We start from the raw sequence: 16271 nt of genomic DNA on the forward strand, positions 1-16271 counted from the left end.
TGTGCACTTGAGAAGAATGTATATTCCGTAGATTTGGGGTGAAATGTTCTGAAGATGTCTATTAGTTTCATTTGATCTAGTGTGTCATTTAGGATTGCTGTTTTCTTGTCAATTTTTTTTCCTGAAGATTTATCAAGTGATGAAAGTGGGGTATTGAAGTTCCCTACTATGATTGTATTGCTGTCTATCTCTCCCTTGATATCCTCCAATGTTTTTTATATATGAGATTATTTCTGTGTTGGGTGCATATATGTTTACCAGAGTTATATCCTTTTGTTATATAGATCCCTTTACCATTATTAAGTGGCTTTCCTTATCTCTTGTTATGGCCTTCACTTTGAGGTCTATTTTATCAGGTATAAGTATTGCTACCCCAGCTTTTTTTCATTTCTATTTGCCTGAAAATCCCCCCCCCTCCCCCCCCCCCCATTTCTTCACTTTCAGTCTGTGTGAGTACTTTGTTCTGAGGTGGGTCTCTTGTAGACAGCATATATATGGGTTATGTTTTCTTCTCCATTTAACTAACTTTATATCTTTTAATAAGAACATTTAATTCATTGATATGTACTTGTCTGTTGCCATTTTTTTAATGCCTGTATTCCTCCTTCTCTTTCTATTTTTTCTTCTTACAACTGTCCCGTTAGGATTTCTTACATTGCTGGTTTGATAGTAACAAACTCCTTTAGCCTTTTTTTGTCTTCAAAGCTCCTGATTTCACCTTTAATTTTGAATGATAGCCTTGATGGATAGAGTATTCGTGTATTAATTCTCTTGCTTTTCATTCTGGCCTGATGTTTTTCTGTTGAGAAATCAGTGGATAATCTAATAATATAAGGGATGTAGGTAATTTTGTTTCTTTCTCTTCCAGTCTTTAAGATTCTTTCTTTGTCTTTAACTTTTGCCATTTTAATTATGATGTGTCTTGAAGTGGGTCTTTTGGGTTCATCTTGTTTGAGACTCTCTGTGCCTCCTGGACTTGTATGACTTTTTTCTTCCCCAAGTTAGGGAATTTTTCTGTCATCTCTTTAAACAGGCTTTCTATTCCTTATTCAGCTTCTTCTCCTTCTGGGAGCCCTACTATGTGGATGTTGCTTAATTTCATGTTGTTACAAAGCTCCCTTAAACTTTCCTCCTGCTTTTTAATTTTTTTCCCAATTGCTGCTCTGATTGGGTGATTTTTTCTACCTGGGAAGTGTCGGTAGCACAGTAGCTGGGGCTGATCCATCAGCCCCTGAGACTCCTGCAAGATTTATCTCACACACACACACACACACACACACACACACACACACACACACATGCACCAGGCACATCTGCATACTCCCCTCTCACTCCCTTGCTCACTCACACTCTCTCCCTCACTCCCATCCTATTGGTCACCATGTTGCTGACTAAACACCTATCATGACCTCTTTGGCATTTAAATGAGAAAAGAGAACTGCAGTCAGAAAAGGTCTGTGCCTGCCTGAGAGGGATTTCTCACTGACTCACCTGCATGGACCCCGACACCGAACTGGTGAGTGAGAGAAGCAGGAAATTCAGTTATCAAAATTGACTCTAGAAGAGCGAACCTACCAGACCATTAACAATGGAAAAATATTGAGAATGTTACTAAAAAACTAGCATTCTTCAAAACACCTGGTCCAGATGGTGTTACAGGGCAGACTTTGGCCCTCAGTAGTATCCAGTCATAATTCTCCACAACTAAGGGTTAAAAAAAATCCTTCATGAAGACAGACCTTAAGCCACATGATGGATTCAGAAGTTCATGAAAAGAGTTTGTCCATCATAACATCTTCAACATAAAATATATCACTTTGTATTACAGATTTTGGTGAAATGAAACATCATTTGTATGGATGCTATGTAACTTTCAACAATATAGTGATCACATTTCCATTCAGAAGGTCCTCTTTTGGCAACAGCTGTATGTAATCAAAACCAGGGATGTAGTGCTTCAGTTTAGAATGGATGTATTTCAAAACTTGTATGGCAGAATCCTTCCCCCATTAATGCAGAAAACAACTACACTGGCACTTACATTTAGTCTGTATGAGGTTTTATCTTGCCTTCTCCATCAGCATATCAGTAACCCAGAGTTTGCAACCCATAGCATGGCAGCATTACTTGCAGGGACAACAGAAGCAATTTTCACTCCATTGGAAAGAGTTCAAACATTGCTTCAAGACCACAAGCATCATAACAAATTTACAAACACTTTTATCAGGTTTTCAAGGGACTGCAACGACATGGAATTGGAGAGTATTGTTGAGTCTTGATACCTGATCTTTTCCATAATGGGATTAGCAATGTCTTTTTGTTTTGTTTTGTTTTTGGTCTTGAGCATCTCATTAAGCAGCATCTGCCTACTGCAACTACTCATTGATCAATGATTTTTATCTGTGGAGGTCTATTGGGTTCCATGTTGGGAATCTTGTTTTTTCCAGTTAATGTTGTAAAAACTTGCATGCAATTTCAGATTGAAGGGGAATTTCAGTCTTTTCCTATGGTTTTAAAAATAATCTGATTAGAACTGGACAGGAGACTTACAAATCTTTTCAGAGGTGCCCATTTGAATTACCATGGGTCACTCATCTTTTGGGGCATAATCAATGAAACTTATGAATTTCTGTTAAAGGTTACATGAAAGAAATAATTGTCACTTACCAACTGACTAAACCAGTGATGGAGAACCTATGACACGCGTGTCAGCACTGACACGCGTAGCCATTTCTGATGACACGCGGCCGCTGAAGCGGCCACATGCTGAGGATGAAACATTTGCTGCTCCTGAGGATGAAACATTTGTGACTAGAGTCTTGGAGTCTTGGAGTTAGACTCTAACTCCAAGACTCTAGTCGCAAATGTTTCATCCTCCCCTATTAGATACTCTGTGCCGGAGGTCTGTAGGCCAAAACAACAGAAGTCTGGCACAGTGCGTCTAGTTCTGGGACTTCCGGTTAAGCCGGGATCTTTGCCCTCACTTCTGCCGGCAGAGCAGGGAGCAGCGGAACGCAGTGGGGGACACATCTCTGGGGGCCCTGCCATTACCAGTAACCAAATAACGGTTAACCACAGCAATCATTTTCTACTGTTCTGGGGTGTCATGGATTTCTAATCCATCATTACTGAGATAAGTGAGGGGGAGGCTGGGAGAGGCGAGGGTTTGTGGAGTGCTATGGGTGCCGTTTCCCACCATTAGAAAGAGTGGCAGCCATTTTAATTCACATAAGGAACACCATCTTGCTCCATAGTGCAGACTCCATTACACCACTATTACTGTTGTGCATCCTTATTAACCCCTATTTCTGCTTATTAACCCTGCCCTTTCCTAAAAGACAGTTATATGCACCTTTTTGTCGTTAGTTAGCCTAGTTAACCCCTAATTGCCTGCAGGCCTAACAAGCTATCTATAATTCTATCTTCTGTCACTGCCCCCCTGATGGAGAACCCAAAAATTATAAAACTAAGGTTAAGTAAAGGAAGTGGTAGTAGCAGTGGCCGACCCTTTCAAGAGACATGGACCGAGATGTATGGCTTTATAGAAAAAAATGGCAGATCATTTTGCGTTCTATGTACTGAAATGGTAGTAAGCAGAATGTGGAATATAAATAGACATTTTGAAACTAATCATTCCCAGCTCTTGGAAAAAAGTGAGGATGAAAGGAAGGAATACATTTCCAGGCAGCTACACCTTTATAAGAGCCAATCTAATTCCATCCTTAAATTTATGAAAGGCTCTACAAATTTAACATCTGCAAGTTTGAGCATTGCTCACTCTATAGCTCAGCATGGAAAAGCGCTCAGTGAGGGAGAATTTATTAAAGAAACTCTCCTAAGATGTGCACCAGTTCTATTTCATGATATTCACAATAAAGATGCAATTATTAAGAGAATATCTGAGTTACCACTCAATAGAAATATCATAAAAGACCGAATAATGAGACTGAACACAAACGTACAACATCAATTAAAGAGAGACATAAGGAAGTGTAAATATTTTTCAATCTCCCTTGATGAAACTACTGATGTCACATCACATGCTCAGTTGGCCATTATTGGTCGATATTCTGATGGTCTCACAATGAGAGAAGAGTTGATAAAGTTATTAAACAAGTAAATCAGGAAGCAAAATATGTAAGGTTGTTATTCAAACATTTCGTGGCCTAAGCATTGATATCTCTAAAGTTGTGTCAGTGACGACAGATGGGGTACCAAATATGGTGGGGGGAAAAGTCGGATTTGTCAAATTGTTTACAGAAGCTATTGGACCGATTGTGCCTTTTCATTGTATTATCCATCAGGAGGCTTTATGTGCCAAGGCAGGATTCACCGACTTAAACGACTTAATGTCAGTTGTTACAAAAATAGTTAATTTAATAGCTGCTCGCCCCCTTCACAAGCGAGAATTTTTGGCACTTTTACTGGAGGTTGATTCTACCTACAGTGGACTGCTGATGTACAATAATATAAGATGGCTGAGCTGAGGCAAAGTTGTTGAGCGCTTTGTGGAGTGCTTTGAAGAAATTAAGGTATTTCTTGACAATAAGGATCTGGGAAACTTTCCTCAGCTTGATGATGATAAGTGGGTCAACACCCTGATGTTTTTTACAGATCTCTCTGTTCATATTAATGAACTGAACTTAAAGTTACAAGGTTTTGGCAAAAGTATTGATGTTATGTTTGGATACATAAAAGCTTTTGAAAGTAAAGTTAAAATTTTCAAGTGAGATGTAGAAAGTAAAACTTGTAAGTATTTTCCTCGAGTAACAAAGTATTTTGAGAAGGCCAGTGCAGCTGTACAAAATGAAATGGAACTCTTGCATATGAAGTACCAGCATGTTTTAGACTCGTTACTTGACCAGTTTAGTGATAGATTTAGTCAATTTAGAAGTCTAGAACAGGCCATGAAAATAATTAAGTATCCTGATGTAGTAGCCTACAGTAGTTTGGAATTAAATGGTTTCCAATGGATGTAAATTGATGATTTGGAGATGCAACTTGCAGAATTTCAAGATAGTATCTGGGCTCAGGTGTTTGTTGACTTGAGGTCAAAGCTTGAGAATCTGGAAAGGTGCTGCTTGGAGAATCAAGAGGAGTGCCACTATGAACAGGAAATTTGGAATGCCTGGAACCGACTACCAGACACTTTTAGCACCCTGAAAAATATAGCAATGGCTTTACTCACAATTTTTCCCTCTACATACTTTTGTGAGACCTTATTCTCAGTGTTAAAGAATATCAAAACTAACAAAAGAAACAGATTGACAGATGAAGTTAGTAGCTCTTGCTTGGGCCTGAAGTGTACAAAATACCAACCTTCAATTGAAGATTTAGCCAATGAAATTCAGCAACAAAAAAGTCACTAATAGGCAGGTTAGTTAAAGAATCTCCCCTCCCCCTCACTTATCTTAGTTCATGGCAACCCACACAAGCTAAATAATATCAAGACCAACAAAAGAAACCGCCTGATGGATGAACAAAGAAGTCACTAAGCAGGTAAATTAAATATTAGGTTTTGGTTTATTAAATACAATTATATATAAAAATTATACTTTTATGTTATTTAATCTATAAATATCGTGAAATAATGTTTTTTCCTCAAAGTGACACACTACCCGAGTTATGCTCAGTTTTTTGGCGAAGTTTGACACACCAAGCTCAAAAGGTTGCCCATCACTGGACTAGACCTTCAAAGAATGCAGTTTGACCTGGGTCTTAATTGGCCAAATATAAGTTGGTGTCATAAATTCAGGGTGTTGCTGAAACCAGTTTGGCTCAGTGGATAGAGCATCGGTCTGTGGACTGAAAGGTCCCAGGTTCGATTCCGGTCAAGGGCATGTACATTGGTTGCGGGCACATCCCTGGTAGGGGGTGTGCAGGAGGCAGCTGGTCGATGTTTCTCTCTCATTGATGTTTCTAGCTCTCTATCCCTCTTCCTTCTTCTCTGTAAAAAATCAATAAAATATATTAAAAAATAAAATAAAAAAATTCAGGGTGTTGGGTTTGAGCCAACAGGAACCAGGCCAAGAGATGTTGTGATAGTTTAAGAAATGTTATTACATTCTCACACAGCAAGTTTAGACCTGTATATTGGTGTCAGCAAGCAAGAGTAGGGAATATGGGATATTTATATGTCTCTTTTGAAGGTCAGGGCAAACAGTTAAGCTAGATACAGGTGCAGGTGGTTGCAAGAAGCCAGGTCTAAGCTACTTTTCTTAGCCATTCAGCTGTCTCTTGTGACACCAGAAATGAGAATAACAGGAAAACTACAAAGAAGGAAGGAGCCCCAAGTGGGGCAAAATGAAAAATTACTGAGCACATGTGAAAGCCGTGACCTGCATGGCTAGGGTTCAGGACCTGGAACAGCAGTGGTTCTCAACCTGTGGGTTGCAACCCACAGGTTGAGAACCGCTAGCAGGGTTGCCTAAGACCATCGGAAAACACAGATATTTACATTACGATTCATAACAGTAGCAAAATTACAGTTATGAAGTAGCAGCGAAAATAATTTTATGGTTGGGGGGTCACCACAACATGAGGAACTGTATTAAAAGGTCGTGGCATTAGAAAGGTTGAGAACCACTGGGTTAGTAGGAACCCAAGCGAAAGCAGGTTGTTTTAAAATCATGAGGGAATCTTTTTGGAATGTAGAATTAATACAATGGGATAGTGTGCAGCCTGTGCATGACACCTCATACACAGGCTTGTTGCATTAAGGCACATCTGGATGGGGCCTGAGAGAAGTACAAAAGGATCAAATACACAGGTGGTGGCAAATGCTGTCTTATTGGGAGTTCCCCAAAAGGTACAAATGGAATTATCTGAACCATAGTTAAAACTATACCATTTAATAGGTGCAAGTGCAGCAGCTAACTTCCATTGCATATTTTGTAGGGGCCAATTATCATGTTGTAATTGAAATTCAACAAATCCTCCTCCATACCATGAGATGAAATGATTAGCTTCAACATATAGATAGGATGTGGTCCCCTTCCATTTTAAGGTGTGATTGTTACTATACGCAGACCCATAGGGGCTCCAATCCACAAAGGAAAAACTATTATTAAGTTTGCTGCTGGTGGGATGGTCACTATAACTGTCTTGCTAATTAATTTCTTCCTTGGTGGGGTGCCATTCATAAAACTTTTTACATAATGGCTTAGTGGGGGGATGTCTTAGTAATGTTACATTTTCTGTACCTCTCCCAGGAGCAAGTAGTAATAGTAGATGTATTTTGGTTTTTGCTTCCCCCTCCTTTTGTGTCCATGCTAGACAGCAGCCTCTCTTTAATTCTACACACAAAGGAGCAGTACTTGGATTCTGTGTCATACAAAAGGGAAGCTGGGTGGCGACACCCGTGTAATTATATTTTGCTCATATTTTGCCAAATACGGTCCCTTATCAATCCTCGAGGGTTAATTCCTGTATTAGGCCCTTGAGGCAGATGTAACATGCAAGTGGGATATGCCTTGATAATCTGTTTTGCCTGCTGTCCAGTGATTGAAAATTGCTTAGACAACATTTTGGCAGGCTGATGTAAAAGCTGATGAGATTCTGTGGCCTGTTTTAATAAAGCAAGCAATTGATTAGCATGTGCATTTCCTTTTGTTAAAGGGCCAGGTAATATGCTATGAGCCCTGATATGAGTAATATAGAAAGGGTATTGTCTCTGTTGTGCAATTTGATGAATGTGTTTAAATAGTATAAATAGACTTTGGTCACTGAGCTATTTTAATCAAGCAGTTTCAATTCTATTCACCAATATATATATATATTTATATATAAACAGAGTCAGATATAATATTAAGAGGCTCTTGGAAATCCTGCATTGCAGCCTTGATAGCCTCTAATTCAATTCTTTGCACAGAAGTATGACTGCTCAGGATGACTCGGTCTGAATTCATTGTATGATAAGCAGCTTTATCATTAGATGATTCATCAGTAAAAACAGTTAATGCTCCAGGAATAGGTTCCTGCCTAGTATTTTTTTTTTTTTGGTATAATAATAGGGGTATAATATAAAAATTGTAGTAATTTGTTTTTTAATAGGTGAAAACTAAGTTCCCCTGAATATCCACTGAGTCAAATTTGCCAATTCAAATCAGTGTGAAATAACATTTCTAATTGCTTCCCAGTGAAGGGAAGATAGATGCATTGGGGTTCTTCTCCTCTAAGCTGCCTGCAGCACTTTCTGAGTTGAGATATTAACTGAGCAATGAGTTCTATATATGTAACTGTAGTTTTAGAAAATTGATGCCTTAGGTGGACCCATTCAATAATAACAGGAGAGTTTTTATTTTGGAAGATGACTCCAGTAGGACTATTTGCAGTAGGATTAATCTGTCCCAATAAAGGCAATTCAGGCTATACCCATGCTACATGGGCTGAAAAGATTGTCTGTTCAATTCTTAGTAACTCCTTCCTAGCTTCATTTGTTAATGTTCTGGGTGAGGAATGATTAGTTACCCCTAAGTATATTAAATAAATTTGTCATTTCTCCCATAGAGATTTTCAGATAAAGTCTTAACCAGTTAATGCTCCCTAATAATTTTTGAAAGTCATTTAAAGTTTTAAGGCAATCTTTATGTATTTCCACCTTTTGAGGCCTAATACATTGGTTTTCAATTATGGTTTCTAGATATTTGAAAGGCATTTCTTTCTGTACTTTTTCTGAAGCAATTTTTAAGCCCCATTTAGGGAGTTCCTTTTCTAATTGTGAAAACATTGCTAAAGTCTGCTCTTCCTGTGGACTTGCTAAGAGCAAGTCATCTATGTAATGAATAATATAACATTGGAAATATTTTTTCTCTTAAAGGCTGAACAGCTTGAGCGACATATTTTTGACATAAAGTAGGGCTATCAGCAATTCCTTGAGGCAAAACTTCCCATTGATACCTTTTCATAGATTCTATATTATTAATAGATGGCACTGAAAAGACAAATCTTTGTTTATCTTGAGGTGCCAAGGGCAATGATGAAGAAACAATCCTTAAGATCTACTACTATAAGAGACCAATCTAGAGGGGTTTGTGAAGGTGCTGGGAGTCCAGGCTGTAAAGCTCCCATGGTATGCATAGTAGTGTTAACAGCTCTAAGATCATGTAACAATCTCCACTTTCCTGTCGCCTTCTTAGGTATTGTAAATATAAGGGTATTCCAAGGACTATTGGAAGGCTCTATGTGGCCAGCCTCTAATTGTTCCTGTATTAATTCATGAATATGACCTAATTTCTCCTTAGTTAATAGCCACTGATCCACCCATATAGGTCTATCATCTTTCCATTGTATAGGATCAGCATGGGATGAGGAGACTGAGCAGTGACCATTCCTAAAAAGGCTGATATCCTAATACTCATCTTCCTGGATTTCCTTTGGCTTGGCTGGGCTTTTTAATTCAATGATTATTTTTTCCCAAGCCTTGACCAGTCTGATATCCCATCTGAGTTATTAACTGTTGTCCCTTGCCGGTAATAATACATGCTTGTAAACCTTCTAAAACATCCTGGCCACACAAGTTGACTGCAATTGCAGAGACTATGTAGGGCTGAAACCATCCTGTCTGTCCTTCCTCATCTTGCCACCTTAACACTGCAGCGCTATGTTGTGTATTATCAGGAACTCCAACCCCCCAATAGAACCCATAGCTTCTACCATGGACCAACTTGGAGGCTAGAATTCTTTACTGATAACGCTGACATCCGCTACAATGTCTACTAAACCTTTAAAGAGTTTTACCTCTATTCTTAAATTAATCATAGGATGGGTTTTGCTAATTTCATGTATCCAATAGATATCTGAGCTTCCAAATCCTTGTGTTCCCTTTTTTCCTCTTTATAACTTCACCCTGCTGAATATAAGGTAGAAGTAGGATCTGAGCAATTCTTTGTCCTGGATTAATTTGCATAATATGTTTGCATTCTAGTATTACCTTGATTTTTCCCTAATAGTCTGAATCTATGACTTTAGGCAAAACATTTAGTCCATTCAGAGTGTTTCCACTTCTCCCTAAGACTAGTCCTAATGTTCCCAGTGGCACAGGTCCCCAAATTTCTGTAGGAACAGCTTGCCGAGCCATATTGGGGGTCAGAGTGACTGCTATTGTACTGTTGAGATCTAGGCCTATGCTCCCTGGAGTGGCTTGGATGAGGGAATCCACTGTGGGCCTTGCAGGGCAAAAATCCCCTATTGATGATGGAGCTGGGGGTAGCCCTTCTGGCCATTTCCCTGCAGTTGGCCATTCCCTATGTCTTGATCTTAACGGCTGCCCGAATGAATTTTTTATGAAATTTCAATCTACATTGACCGGCCCAATGATTTCCTTTCTGACATCCAGGACAGAAAGAGGTTGAATCTGCATTGCTTGAATCTGGAGGCGGAATGTTCACGCCTTTCCCTTGGGCGCCACTTTGTGTCCTTCTTGGTTACCTACATTCTTTTTTGAAATGTCCTGTTTTTCCACAATTAATGCATCTTTTATTCCCCACTGCTACAGCAGCAGCTAGTAAGTTTTCTTGAAAAGTGCCTGATCCCACATTCTGACATGCTTGAATAATTTCTGTGATGGTACTATTTTTCCTCAGAGGCATTAGACATTTCTTACAATCAGCATTGGCTTGGTAAATGTGTCATTTCTATAAATGTTAAATGTCAATGAAATCAAATTGGTGGATAGATTTAAGTCTTCAATATCCTTATTAACTATGTGAGAACATATTTTTAACCGTTCTTGAGAAGTAGTGTTGAAAAATGTTCTGCTTAGTTTCCACAGAGGCAGATATAGCTGTCCACTCAGGAATTTATTTGGATGTTGAAACTGATGACACATACCATTACTAATAAATAAATAAAAAATTACTTAGTACTCACAACATGAGTAGATTCCAGTAGAAAAGGGGCTCATTGGGGATCTGGTAAGTAGGTGAGCAAATGTTTCTTTTCTTTTTTTTTTATTGTGTTTAGAAGGAAGGGCCATGAGGTGGGAGGTTCCCCAAGAAGCTGCCCTATTTGAAATCCCAGCAAGACAGAGAGCCTACCTTGGCTTTTTCTTGACAGGTCACACAGGTGGTCTTGGTTGGGAAGAAGAAGAGATAAACCTCTTCTTTTTTTAAAACATTTTTTATTGATTTTAAAGAGGAAGAGAGAGAGAGAGAAAAAGAGAATCATCAATGATGAGAGAGAATCATGGATCAGCTGCCTCTTGTACTCCTACTCTGGGGCCTTCCCTTTCCTCAGTTCTAATAGAATAAAATATGTATAATATCTATAATCAATATAATTATACAATATGTATAATACATACAATAAATATAATTTCAAAAATTAAAAAAGGAATAATACTACAACTGGAGCATGTGCCCTAACTGGGAATCAAATTTTTACCTCCTAGTTCATAGGTTTACCATCAATCACTGAGTCACGCCTACTGGGCAAGCCTCTTCTTGATTGCAAAATTTTAACTATTTGGGTGTGTTTACTCCTCAATTCATTTCTCTCCATTTTGCTTCATGTATTTTGAAGATCTGATATTGAATACACTTTTTTTAAGGATTTTTATGTCTACTTTCTAAACTAACCTTTTGATAATTATGAATTTTAAATCTTTAACTCTTACAATTATCCTTGGTTTGAATTTTGCCTTCTCATTATTAAATTAGCTAATCAGCTTTCTGTAGTTTTGTGCTTAAACAGTATATAATTTTCTCTTCTCTCTCTCTCTCTCTCTCTCTCTCTCTCTCTATATATATATATATATATATATATATATATGTATATATATATATTATTTCCAGCTCTATTTAGACATAATTGACATAAAACATTGTGTAAGTTTAATGTGTACAATACAATTATTTAATATAAATTGTTAAATAGTATCACAATAAGGTTAGTTAACTCATCCTTCACTTCACATGATTACCATTCTGTTGTTATTATGATGTGACCAACATCTTCCCATTGACTGCACCTTTCATCCCCTGGCAACCATCATTCTACTTTCTGTTACTATGAGTTTGATGTTTTTAGATTCCATACATATGACATCATACAATATTTATCTTTTTCTACCTGACTTATTTCACTTAGCACAATGCCCTAAGGGCCATCCATATTGTTGCAAATGATTTCTTCTTTTTACGACTGAATAATATTCCATTAGATATACTCTTTATCCATTCACCAGTCTATAAATACTTAGGTTGTTTCTATATTTTGGATATTGTGAATAATGGAATAATACTGTAATAAAAATGGAGATACATTAATCTTTTTGAGATAGTTATTTCATTTCTACATCTAGGTCTGGGATTTGGGGATCATATGGTAGTTCTATTTTTAACTTTTGAGTACCCTCCATATTGTTTTCTATAAAGCTGTACCAATGTACATTCCCACCAACAGAACATAAGGTTCTCTTTTTCTCCACATCCTCAACAGCACTTTTTATCACTCATCTTTTTTATAATAGCCATTATAAGAGTTGTGAGGTGATATTGCATTGTGTCTTTCATTTGCATTTACCTGATGTATAGTGATGTAGCATAAAACTATGCTGTATGAAATTCTTTCTTTTTAATTATGTTATATCAGGAGCCCAGTGCACAAATTCATGCACCTTGAAAGGAATTGTGGGCTGAGAGGCTGGGTGGGGGGAATAGGGGCAGGTCTTGGCCCATTTTCCTCTGCACCCTGGCCCAGCCCCTCCTGCTGCAGCCCCTGGTCCTCTGTCTGCTGGCAGCCCCACTCCCACTGCCACTGCTCCCATGCACTGACAGCACAGGCCCCACTTGCACTGCTGACTGGGCAGAGCAATTGGGGCTGGCACCAGCAGCAGGTGCAAGTGGGTCTGGTGCTGTCAGTGGGTGCAAGCAGCGGCTGGTGCCCCGATCGCCCCTCAGGAGCAGGGGGAGGTGGAGAAGTCCTCAGGGGTGATTGGAGCCAGTGATCTGGGCTGATGTTGGGTGCCAGCAGCAGGTGCGGGTACTGGCAGCAGGTGTGAGCACCCAGTGAATTTTCAGTAACCACTAGAGGCTCGTCCTGATGACAGCGATTGGTGCCCCGCCTTAGTTTGGCACCCCCACTCACCTGCTCCACCATCCCGCTGCGGCCAATGCCTGCCATGTTCTGCACTCTGCCACCTGCTGCCGATGCCCACCGTGTTCCTCATGCATCCCATGGTGGTCAGTGCATGTCATAGTGACCAGTTGTTTGATTGTTTGGTTGTTCAGCTGTTCGGTCTATTTGCATATTAGGATTTTATATATATAGATGTTAAACTATACTTTCTCTGGGAAGCAGGAGTAAAACTTTAATCTGTTATCAGCTGTTTTTTAAAAATATATTTTTTATTGATTTCAGAGGGGAAGGGAGAGGGCATGAGAGAGATAGACACATCAATGATGAGAGAGAATCATTGATTGGCTGCCTCTTGCACTTCCCCTACTGGGGATCAAGTCCGCAACCTGGGCATGTGCCCTGACTGGGAATTGAACCTTGATCTCTTGTTCATGGGTTGATGATTAACCATTGAGTAACACCAGCTGGGCTCACCTGTTAATTTTTTTAAGGTAAAAGTGAACTGGAGAACCAATATGGCATCATAGGTAAATGCTGGTACTCACCGCCTCCCACAACCACGTCAAAATTAAAACAAAAATATAGAACAACCTGAAATCTGGCTGAATGGAAGTCCTATAACTAGAGAAGTAAAGAAGAAAGCACAATGAGACTGGTAGGAGGGGCGGAGGCCTGGAAAGGTCTGGTCTGACACCCACATGTAGTGTTTCTTTAATTGGGAGGGATATCTCCAAAGTTTTCAGTGAGAAGCAGGAGGTCCAACTCCACACCAGACACACCCCAGCTCAGGGTTCCAGAACTGGGAAGAGAAGTCACTGTAACTTTGGGTGGTAAAAACTAGTGGGGATTGTGGCTGTGTGACATGGAGGCTGCTGGAGTCCCAGATATTCCTCTTAAAAGGACCATATAAGACTTACACAGTCCTGTTTTCTCTTACCTCCAGCACCAGGTAGCAGCTTTCGGGGATTCCAGGGACATACAAGGAGGAACTGGACTGTCTGGCATTGGGGCAGGAAGTCATGGGCAGCTTTCTCCCAGGCAGGGGGGGCTCACAGGGGTCATTGTTCCTGTGCTGGGACCTTTCCATCACAGAGCTCACTGGCAGCCATATCTGAGTCTCCAACAGCTTGGCCTGCACTGTTTGCTCCACCCTGCTGATTCCCTGAGACTCCACCCCATAGAATTTGCACCTCCACCCAAGCTATTTGAATCTGCATTTCTACATGAATGGCCTGTCCTGCTCAGGCTTCAACCTTTGCTAAAATATCTTAAACAAGCATTAACTGGAGTTAGAGTGCCCCAAACCTATCAATAAAAGGCTCAAAACCAGGCACTAGCACAAGCATACCTTGCTTCACAGCTGGGTCTTACTTGTGCACTTCCTAGCCTAATACAAGTCATAGCTATCTGTAGATCTCTCTGTAGCTCCTGCTGGGTATCCCTAGGCAGTGACTGACTTTGAACCTTCCAGAAGGCCCCAGAGCCAGTGTACACAGTGGACAGCTTCAAACCATACCAGTTTAAAACTCTACACATTCACAAGCAACACACTCAAGGGGAAGACTCAGGAAGCATCAAAGCCCCACTGGCCTGGCTAGTGTTGCACAGTGGTTAAGTGTTGAACTATAACCCAGGAGGTCATGGGTTCAATGTCCAGTCAGGGCACATGCCCAGGTTGCAGGCTCAATCCCCAGTATGGGTCATGCTGGAGGCAGCCAATCAATGATTCTCTCTTATCATTGATGTTTCTATCTCCCTCTCACTTCCTATCTGAACTCAATAAAATATATTAGAAAAAAGGAAAAAAAACACTGAAGGAAAGTCCTTTTCCATAAGGATGTCTTTTGCATAGCAGTTTTCCATTATAAACGTAGCTGGTCCTCACAGCCAATTGGCCTGGAGATCAATTCCTCCCAGTAATGCCAACAGCAATCATGGCTCAACTACAATAGGACAATGCACACAGCCTACACAGGGGTGCACTTTGAGTGTCCAGTTCAGATGACTGGAGAGGCTGAGCTACTGGCCCCTACAAGAAATCTACTACACAAGGCTATTCTACCAATTCCAGGAGACATAACAGCTCTACCTAATACATAGAAACAAACACAGGGAAGCAGCCAAACTTGGTACAAATAAAAGAAATGGAAGCAAGCAAGCTATTAGATACAGAGTTCAAAACAATAATTATAAGGTTACTCAAAGATCTTGATGAGGGCTTAAAGGTACTTAATGAGAGCTTTGAGGGACTTAGTGAGACTTTCAAGGATTTTGGTGAGAATGTCAAAGACATAAAAAAAGAACAGTCAGAAATTAAGCATGAACTAACTGGAATAAAGAACAATTTACAAGGATTCAACACTAGAGTAGAGGATTCCAAGGATCAAATCAATGATATGGAATATGAGGAAGAAAAAAACACCCAAATCAGAAGAGCAAAAAGAAAAAAGAACAACAACAACAAAAAAATAGGAACACAGTGTAAGGAGCCTCTGGGACAATGTCAAGCATACTAACATTCACATTATGAGTTGCCAGAAGAAGAAGAGAGAGCAAGATATTGAAAACCTATTTGAAGAAATAATGACAGAAAACATCACCTACCTGGTGAAAGAAATAGACTTACAAATCCAGAAAGCACAGAAAGTCACAAACAAGAGGAACCCAAAGAAGCCCACACCAAGACACATCATAATTAAAATGCCAAGTGTTAAATACAAAGAGAGAATCTTAAAAGCAGAGAAAACCAATTTGTTACCTACAATGGAGTGCTCATATGACTGTTAGCTGATTTATTAATAGAAACTTTTCAGGCCAGAAGTGAGTGGCAAGAAATACTCAAAGTGATGAATAGCAAGGACCTACAACCAAGACTACTATACCCACAAAACTATCATTTAGAACTGAATGTAAGATAAAGAGCTTCACAGACAATAAAAACCCAGCAGAGTTCATCACCACCACATCAATAACATAAAATATTGAAAGGTATTTTTTAAGAAGAGGAAGAAGAAAAAGAAGAAAAAAAGATAAAATTATGAACACTAAAATGTAATAAATACATATCTATCAATAATTGGATCTAAAAATAAATGAACAAGAAGTCTAATAAACAAAATAAACTGATGAATAAAATAGAATCAGAGGCATGAAGACATGTAACAGATTGACAAATCTCAGAAGGAATTGGGGTG

The 16271-nt window shown here is 39.4% G+C and overlaps 1 pseudogene; it reads left to right on the top strand.

Annotated features, from left to right (window-relative positions):
• The first annotated feature begins 1749 nt into the window (after positions 1 to 1749).
• Positions 1750 to 2647, top strand: LOC103302197 (mitochondrial nicotinamide adenine dinucleotide transporter SLC25A51-like; annotated as a pseudogene).
• The last annotated feature ends 13624 nt before the right edge of the window (positions 2648 to 16271 follow it).

This window comes from Eptesicus fuscus, chromosome 8, assembly GCF_027574615.1.
Source record: "Eptesicus fuscus isolate TK198812 chromosome 8, DD_ASM_mEF_20220401, whole genome shotgun sequence".
Classification (NCBI taxonomy): Eukaryota; Metazoa; Chordata; class Mammalia; order Chiroptera; family Vespertilionidae; genus Eptesicus; species Eptesicus fuscus.